Here is an 8,520-nt window from a genome sequence, read left to right on the forward strand (position 1 = left end):
TCTCTCTCTCTCTCTCTCTCTCTCTCTCTCTCCCTAGAGATCGTTTCTAACATATATTAACTGTAAACGCTTCCAGTTCGGAATGACGTTAAAAACCACATGTCCATAACCTCCCTAATGATATATGCTAATAGGTCTCTCTCTCTCTCTCTCTCTCTCTCTCTTCTCTCTCTCTATCTCTTTATAGAAACGGTTTCCAATATATATTAACTTTAGACGTGAATGACGTTAAAAACCAACATGTCCATGACCTACCTAACTGATATATGCCAATAGGTCTCTCTCTCTCTCTCTCTCTCTCTCTCTCTCTCTCTCTCTCTCTCTCTTTATATATATATATATATATATATATATATATATATATATATATATATATGTGTGTGTGTGTGTGTGTGTGAGTAATTTTAACAAAATGGAGTAATACTTAATTACCTCCCCTCCTCTCATACGAAGTGTGGTGAGACAAGGCATCCAAGTCGTAAAATAGTCCTCGATGTTGCTAACAACTGCTATGAAAGAAAGAGACAGAGACGCGGCCTGAGAGCCACTGAAAATCGAAGGGAGTCGCCCCCAAACAATAAGCCCATCAAAATCGATTCGGTTGCCGAGGGGGAATGGGGGAAGATGGGAAAGATTATGGAGGTGTGTATAAGTTTTCCAAGAATCTCTATTCGTTCCACCCCTCTCTCTCTCTCTTCTCGACCGCCTTCCTTTCCTTTCCTTTTCCCCTCTTCTTCGCTCTTGTTCCCTATTCTCCCCTCTCTTTTCCCCTCTTCCCAGATCTCGTCCCTTCCCTCTCAGAGGATCTCCCCCCCTTGTTGCGTCCCTCATACAAACATCTTGTTGGGCCCGCTTTTCCTCTCCTCGTGTTCTGGCCTTTCTCCCTCCCCTCTCCCCCCTCCGCCCGTCTTCTTCCCCTTTTCTCCATTAGAATTCCCCCTGCTAACCCCCTCCCCGTTTTCCTCCATCTAATAACACTCTTCACCTTAGCGAAACTGATCAAAGGGGGTTCATTAGATTATCCTGAAGAACCCCTCTTTTTGCGTTCGTGTTCTCCCTTTCTCCCCTCCTCTCCTTCCCCTCCCCTTTTTCCATCAGAGTTCCCCCTACTAACCCCCTCCTCCCCCCTTTTCCTCCATCTAATAACACTCCTCACCTTAGCGAAACTGATCAGAGAGGGTTCATAAGGTTACCCTGAGGAACCCCGAGGTATATCGTAGCCATGACGCTCACAGTTCAGAACAGCCAAAGGGAGGGTGATAAAGATTGAATCTCCTTAACAATTCTTCAAGAGTTCCTGATCCTTTGAGCCGGAGGGGGAGAGTATTTCTCGTCCTCTTAGGTAGCTTAGTAGCGCCTGTCAGGCCACTCCATCCCGCTTCGTCCGGATTGTGTTGCCTTTGAGCCGTGACATTCTGTCCTTTGGAAAGACAGGTTTGTCGCCCTCAGAGCTGGGCTAAAGAATGGCACTTGGATTGCCAGGTGCACTGACTGCGTAAAAGGGATTAAAAAAGATGATATATATATATATATATTATATATATATATATATATATATATATATAAAATACATCCTGCATTGCAAAGCCTAAATTATTAATCATTATAGGTGGAAGTTGGTGAAAAATATATATATATCTATATATATATTATATATATATATATATATATATATGTGATAGCCGAGTTCTGTTGTCCATACCTAACTGACAACAGAACTCGGCTATTTTCAACCATATAAATGAACATAACCATAGAATAAACTGGCAATATGTCACGTGTAATTTATAGCAGCAACTGCCGGTACAAGAATCAATGATGGAATCGGCCTTAATAAAAGAGAAGCAGGTAATGAACATCTCAAAAGGGAATTGGATTATCAGATATCGTCGACGCAGTGTTCATTCAACCAACGCTTAAGAAGATTAAAGGAAGATTATCAGCGGGGGGGACCTAAATTGGCTTACTTGTGGACGAATCTCTTGGTGTATAAATACCACCTTTTCTGTAAACTTTTCTCATTCATATACCTGAAGAGAGAGACAGCAGTCTCTGAAATATAGTACTTTTCTCTCTACATTTTTGGTGTTTTTATGGGCTCCTTTTATTAGATGGAATTCTGTTGTTTTACAGAACATTTTTACCAGTCATATATATATATATATATATATATATATATATATATATATATATATATATATATATATACACACACACACATATATAGATATATAATATATATATAGAATATATATATATATATATATGTATATATGCTACTAAGACAAATGAAAATTATCAAATAGTGCATTGTAATGAAAGGAAACTGGATCCCGTTTTTGGTATGCCACGTTCCCCTGTTTCTCTACCTCATTGCAGTTTTAATAATTGACTTCTGCTACCGGAGTCGGTCTATTGTTCCATTGTTCTCGTCCTGAGCCCAGCTCAGGATGCTGGAAGTCTGGAAGTCAAAGAGAGGAATGAAATAGAAAACAGAAAAGATCAGATGGGATACTTTCCTAGGTTGTGACCCCCAGCAATGATCGGGGGTTGTCATCTAGGACTAATATTTCTTGGGGGTCATTAGCTTTACGATATTTACAGTCTTTTGTTTATGTTTTTCAATGTCATCCCCAGCGGGGTTGTACTGAACGCGCTGCTAAGGTGGATACGTACCTGGATAAAACTCTTTTGTGGGGGTGACTATCAAGAGATGAGGACCATGCTGGGAGACATACTATAGGGATTGAGGTTCAAGGAAGAAGAAGAAGAGGGAGACCAAGAAAGAGATGGAGGAACTGTATGAGAGGAGTCTTATATGAGAAGAGAATTGATGAGGCAGAAGCGCAGGATAGAAATAGATGGAAACAGCTCATCCAAAACAGCGACCCCATATAGAAATGGGAACCAGCTGGGAGGAAGAAGAAGAAGATCTAGTCGAGACCCATCTTGAGTGAAGTGGCTTTGGGAGGAACCTGTTAGAGGAAGAAGATCGAGAGGGAGACAGAGAATTAGATGGTAAGATAAAGTGAAGGACGGTATGGAGAGGAGAAGAGGTTTGGTGGAGGAGGTTGATGCCTTGGATAGAAGGCAGTGGAAGAGACGGCGCATCAGGCGACCGACCCCTAAATGTAGGGATAACGGTGGGAAAGAAAATGTAGGAAAGACCCATCAAAATGTATACCTGAATGCATACCAGAAACGTCTTTCAAATCAGCTTTTTCTTCTTTTTATTGGCGTCGGTTCCAGTTTGTGGTTGGCTGCTGGTGTCGGGAGAGAATATGCTTTGAAAGAATATATCTCCTTGGCATATCCTTCCTGGTACCATAAATATTATGGTTGGAAAATTATCAAATCAATCTGGACGAATCTGTTGATGCTGCTAGTTGCAAGCTATAGTTCCTTTTGATGAGCATTTCTGTTCAAAACATACTTGAAACGCAATATACATTAAAACAGGCATTTTGTTGTCTAAGATGAAACCGGTCCTTTTAAATAAACTGAAAGTAAATTACCTTTTGTAATAATGTCTGCGTTGTCCTGTGTTGCGTGATGTCAGGAATGTATGAATGTGAGCGTTTAGTTTTAATTTCACCTCTGTCAAAGTGTTGTGTGTGTATATATATATATATATATATATATATATATATCATATGTATATATGTATATATATATATATATATGTATTCCAATTCGTTGTCTGTAGTTTTTGTCAGTACCACCCCTTTATATTTGGACTGGCGAGCAAATTAGCAAATAAAAATAAAAAAAGCCTAAAAATTTTTCTTTGCAAGGCAGATGGTGCAAGAGGTTGTAACGTCCGTTTTGTGTGTTCGAGAGAGAGAGAGATCAGAGATGAGAGAGAGAGGGAGAGAGAGATTGAGAGAGAGCTCTATTACATCGTATTAGATTCAACATTTAGGCAAAAATAGCTGTACCCAAGCCTGTGCTATTGTTTTAATTTAACCCATTTTTTTAATGAAGAAAAATGCATTTTTTTAATGAACAAGGAACCCCGCCAGGGCCCAAGGATCAAATTTTGGATCCCCCCCCCCCTCCCCCCCCCCAAAAAAAAAAAAAAAAAAACAAAAAAAAAAAAAATAGCAAGGAAAGAAACGTACGCTAACGGGCTCCACGTGACTTTCGGGAACCAGGGGATAAACTTATTATTTTTATCTTTTTATTATCTCTGGATGAGCTGGAGATGTAAGTTGTCATCTCGATATGCTTTGTGGTCGTTACCGCTTGGTTTATTAAATTATATATATATATATATATATATATATATATAGATATATATGCATATGTGCATATGTATATATGCACATATACAGGGAGTCCATAAAGTCCCAGTACCATTACAATTAATAAATACTTGTAATGGTACTGGGACTTTATGGACACCCTGTATGTAGGTATATACATAATATGTATATGTATATTCATATATATTTAGGTCTATATCTATATGTATTTGTATGTATGTGATTGTACACACCCACACACGCACGCACACACACACACACACATACACACTCACTGCTAAAATTGCTGTTGTTACCCATCTGTAATTATAGAATGATTTTTTTTATGCATCAAAATGTCCATCCATAGTTGTAGAATGAATCTCATGTAACAAAAGCTGTATCGCGACTTATTATGCTCAAATAAAAATAAAAATCCCCATCACTATACATCACAGGTTAATCTCGACGAGTCACCCCCGACAACTTTTCACATTAGTAAACCTACCTACTTCCCGTTTTCTTATTTCTTTTAAACCGAAATTGAGAACTCGGGGGTGGGGGTGGGTGACTCAAACAAATGATGCTGCCGTACTTTCGAAACACTTTTTCTTCGAAAACTTGAGTTGTTTGGAACAAATGGTTACTTCGATTGCTCTGCTGGCCCCCACCGCCTTTTCTTTAACCGAACAACTGAGCAGAGAAAGATGTTCACGAAGCGTTACCTGTTTCTTCTCAAACAGATTTGAGGAAAAATCTAAGGAAGCTGTCAAAGGAGGAGGACGATGCATTCATTGTACATTCAGTGGGAAACGGAGATGCAGTCGTTATCGAGGGAATTTTAAGGGCATTGTCTCAGAAATCGCTAGATACTTACAGTTTTTTGTTATTATTAATATTACTATAGTAGATTCACATCAAATGTGTATTTGATGTCTAGGCCTGTCCCTTACGACGCTCCTGATTGGCTGTTGATAAGCCAGTCAAAGGGCTGGAAACTCTGTCTCTCGAGAGAGTTCAGGCGGGCAGGATGTATGTTCCGTCTCTCCTGAGGGATACGTTTGAAAGAAGTATCCCTCAGGAGAGGTGGTGGGACCTACATCCTACCTAGTGGACTCTCCCGAGAGACTGAGAGTTTCCAGCCCTGTGACTGGTTTGTCAGCAGCCAATCAGGAGCGTCGTAAGGGACGGTCCTAGACGTCAAATGCACCGTTGATGTGAATCTACACTAATAACGAGGAGTTCCCATTCTCTGTACATCTTAAATCGATTTTCCCGAGGGAATGTGAATAAACGCCTCTGATAAAGCGCTTATGTCTCTTCACGAATTTTTGACGCTGTTTTTATATTCATAGTCTCTACGGCAGTGCTGGAATGGTATATATTCTGACGCTTCATCGTTAAAGAAAAGTTATTCATTGCTATGCTCTTGAATTAATTTTATCATTGATTTTAGTTGAACATGAGAGCAAATAACTCGCAGCTTTGCCACAAATGTTAGATATATGGTATCGGCTGGATTTTTTCTAATTGTCCGTAGATAAAAAGAGGAGAGTAAGCCTATAACTACTTTGTTGTTGTTGTTGGTGGTGGTGGTGGTGTAGTGGGGTAGGAAAGGTCGGTGGAAGAGCCTAAAAAGGTCTGAAAAAGGTGTTTTGCGTTGAGTTAAAGATACAGGAATTTTAGGGTAGGATATTTATGATTAATAATTAGAATATGAATGTAAAAAAATAAATAAAATAATAATGTGCATGTTAAACAGTACAGAAAATTTATTCCTAATAAAATATAGCGTATTTATTTAAATTTTCATTGGTGAAACAAGGCTCTATTTGACATCGACATCGGGAAGCGTAATTGACCGGGAGCCAGTATCATTAAAGATTCTGAAATGCATTAATTTGCGTTTAATTGATATCCTTTGGGGATTTTAGTTTCAATTCCATCCGATTCCATTTTATCCTCCTCCTCAAATCTAAATTTCAGATTTGGGGTTCGGTGGTTCCCAAGTACACCGATATATTAGGAAAGGGAATAATTATCACCCGGAAGTGTATGTGAAAAAATAAACAAGGTGTGATCCGACCTCCAGCTTACTCGATATGCGTGCAAGGTCCCCTCACGCATTAGTTGTAAATATTATATACCTAACTTAACGTTAACTAAAACCTGCTCAAATCTACGGTCAAATAGAGCCTGGTTTCACTAATGGAAATCGATGTATTTTATTGGAAGTAATTTTTCTGTATTGCTTAACATGCACATTATTTTTCTTTTTTTACATTTTTATTCTAATGAATAAATCATAAATATCCTATTCCTTTTTTAGGATCTACCTTAGACCGGTCCTACTCCACCACCACCATCACCAACAACAACAACAACAAAATAGTTTATAGGCTTACTCCCTGAGTAAGCGATGAAATTCTGCTTTTATCCAGGCATTCAACAACGACTAATCACGACAACGCAGGACTTGAACGACAACAACGAAAGCTTTGCACGACCGTAACAAAGATTCAGTCACCGATGATAAAATATATTTTTTTGTATGGGACGCGATCAAACGGAAATAGCATAGTTTTTTAATATGAGTCACAAGTGAAATTCAACTCGAATGCAAAGTGATATTATAAAGCCTTTGGTCCGTCCCGTGAGCGATTTCAAATACCGATGAGGGCGAAATGATTTTAATTTGTACGCATCGCGTTGAATTCCACTTACAGAGCAAATTCAATGGACATTTTATTTTAAATTCCGGCTGTTGTTAAAGTCAAAATCTATATGTTCGAATAGTTTCTCTCTCTCTCTCTCTCTCTCTCTCTCTCTCTCTCTCTCTCTCTCTCTCTCTCATTCAAATCCGCTTGGAACTGGAAGTATCTGAATTTCGGCAATAAATAAATAAATAAATGAATACCATCTTTTTGTTTTTTTGTTTTCTGACAAAATGATGCATCCTCCCCGCCCCCGACCATTTCTCATCTTATTCTGAGCAGTGGTGACGATTTTCCTTAGAGTGATAGTTTGTTTAGACTTCATTTAAGGATTGATGTTTAAATGTTCTTTTTTTAGTTTTCTATGAAAGAAAACTATTGTGTCGGCTTTGCCAATCCGTCCGCCCTCAGATCTTAAAAAAAAAAAAAAACTACTGAGGCTAGAGGGCTGCAAATTGGTATTTTGATCATCCACCCTCCAATCGTCAAACATACCAATTTGCACATATGCTTTATGTTGGAAACGTCATCGTTAGTGGTCGAGAATAATAGGTATTGCGTATCAGTTAATTCACATTTCTCTTTGGAAAGTTGATCTATACGAAATCTTTAAAAAAAACTACTTACAAAACTAACAGGGGCAATAAATGATTGACCAACTTAAAGACAACATATTCCCCCGCATTTCGTTTTCCCGTCCTGATCCAGTGAGATTGTATTATCGACGGCTCGAGATTTTTTTTTTTAAACCTTTTTTCGGTGCGGTAGAAAAAACTACTTATAATAAATGATTAACCAACTTAATTAAAGACAACATATTCCCCCACCTTTCGTTTTCCCGTCCTGATCCACTGAGATTGTATTATCGGCGGCTTGAGATTTTTTTTTTTTTTACTTTTTTTCGGTGCGGTAGCAGTTCTGGGAAGTTCTGGGAGTAACTGACCTTCACCAAATTTTTTAAAAAATTTCTTTCTTAATGTGTATGCACATGAGTATTCTTGTGTGTCAGTAGGTATACAGTTTTTTCTAACTCGAACATGTGTGTGTCAAAGTTAATATATTTTCACTGCCATTCAATGCACGTAAAAAAAAATTATATTGTTCATTGATTGCAGAATTAGATTATGATCTCTGTTGGTATCTGAATCTCTCTCTCTCTCTCTCTCTCTCTCTCTCTCTCTATTAAAACCTGCTCCTAAGGATAAGTGAGCACACGATGTCTCCTCGGATGGACTAGGAAGTCTTTGAGACATCTCTCTCTCTCTCTCTCTCTCTCTCTCTCTCTCTCTCTCTCTCTCTCTCTCTCTCATTGTCACGGACTTCGTGCAGTTTCATCAGTCGAGTAAATAATTTGATTCTTACGTCATTTTCCCATTTATTTTTGTGGAGATTAGTCGTGTTTTTTTTTATTTAATTCGTTTAGAAGCCTGTGTGAATTACGGCAGATTACGTAACACGTAGCTCCTTTTATTCGTGCGTCACTTTATTTAGCTATACTTGAGCCAGCGCACGATCACCGTTCCTCTCTCTCTCTCTCGCTCTCTCTGTCTCTGTCTCTCCCA

Source organism: Macrobrachium nipponense, chromosome 5 (genome assembly GCF_015104395.2).
Source record: "Macrobrachium nipponense isolate FS-2020 chromosome 5, ASM1510439v2, whole genome shotgun sequence".
NCBI classification, from domain to species: domain Eukaryota; kingdom Metazoa; phylum Arthropoda; class Malacostraca; order Decapoda; family Palaemonidae; genus Macrobrachium; species Macrobrachium nipponense.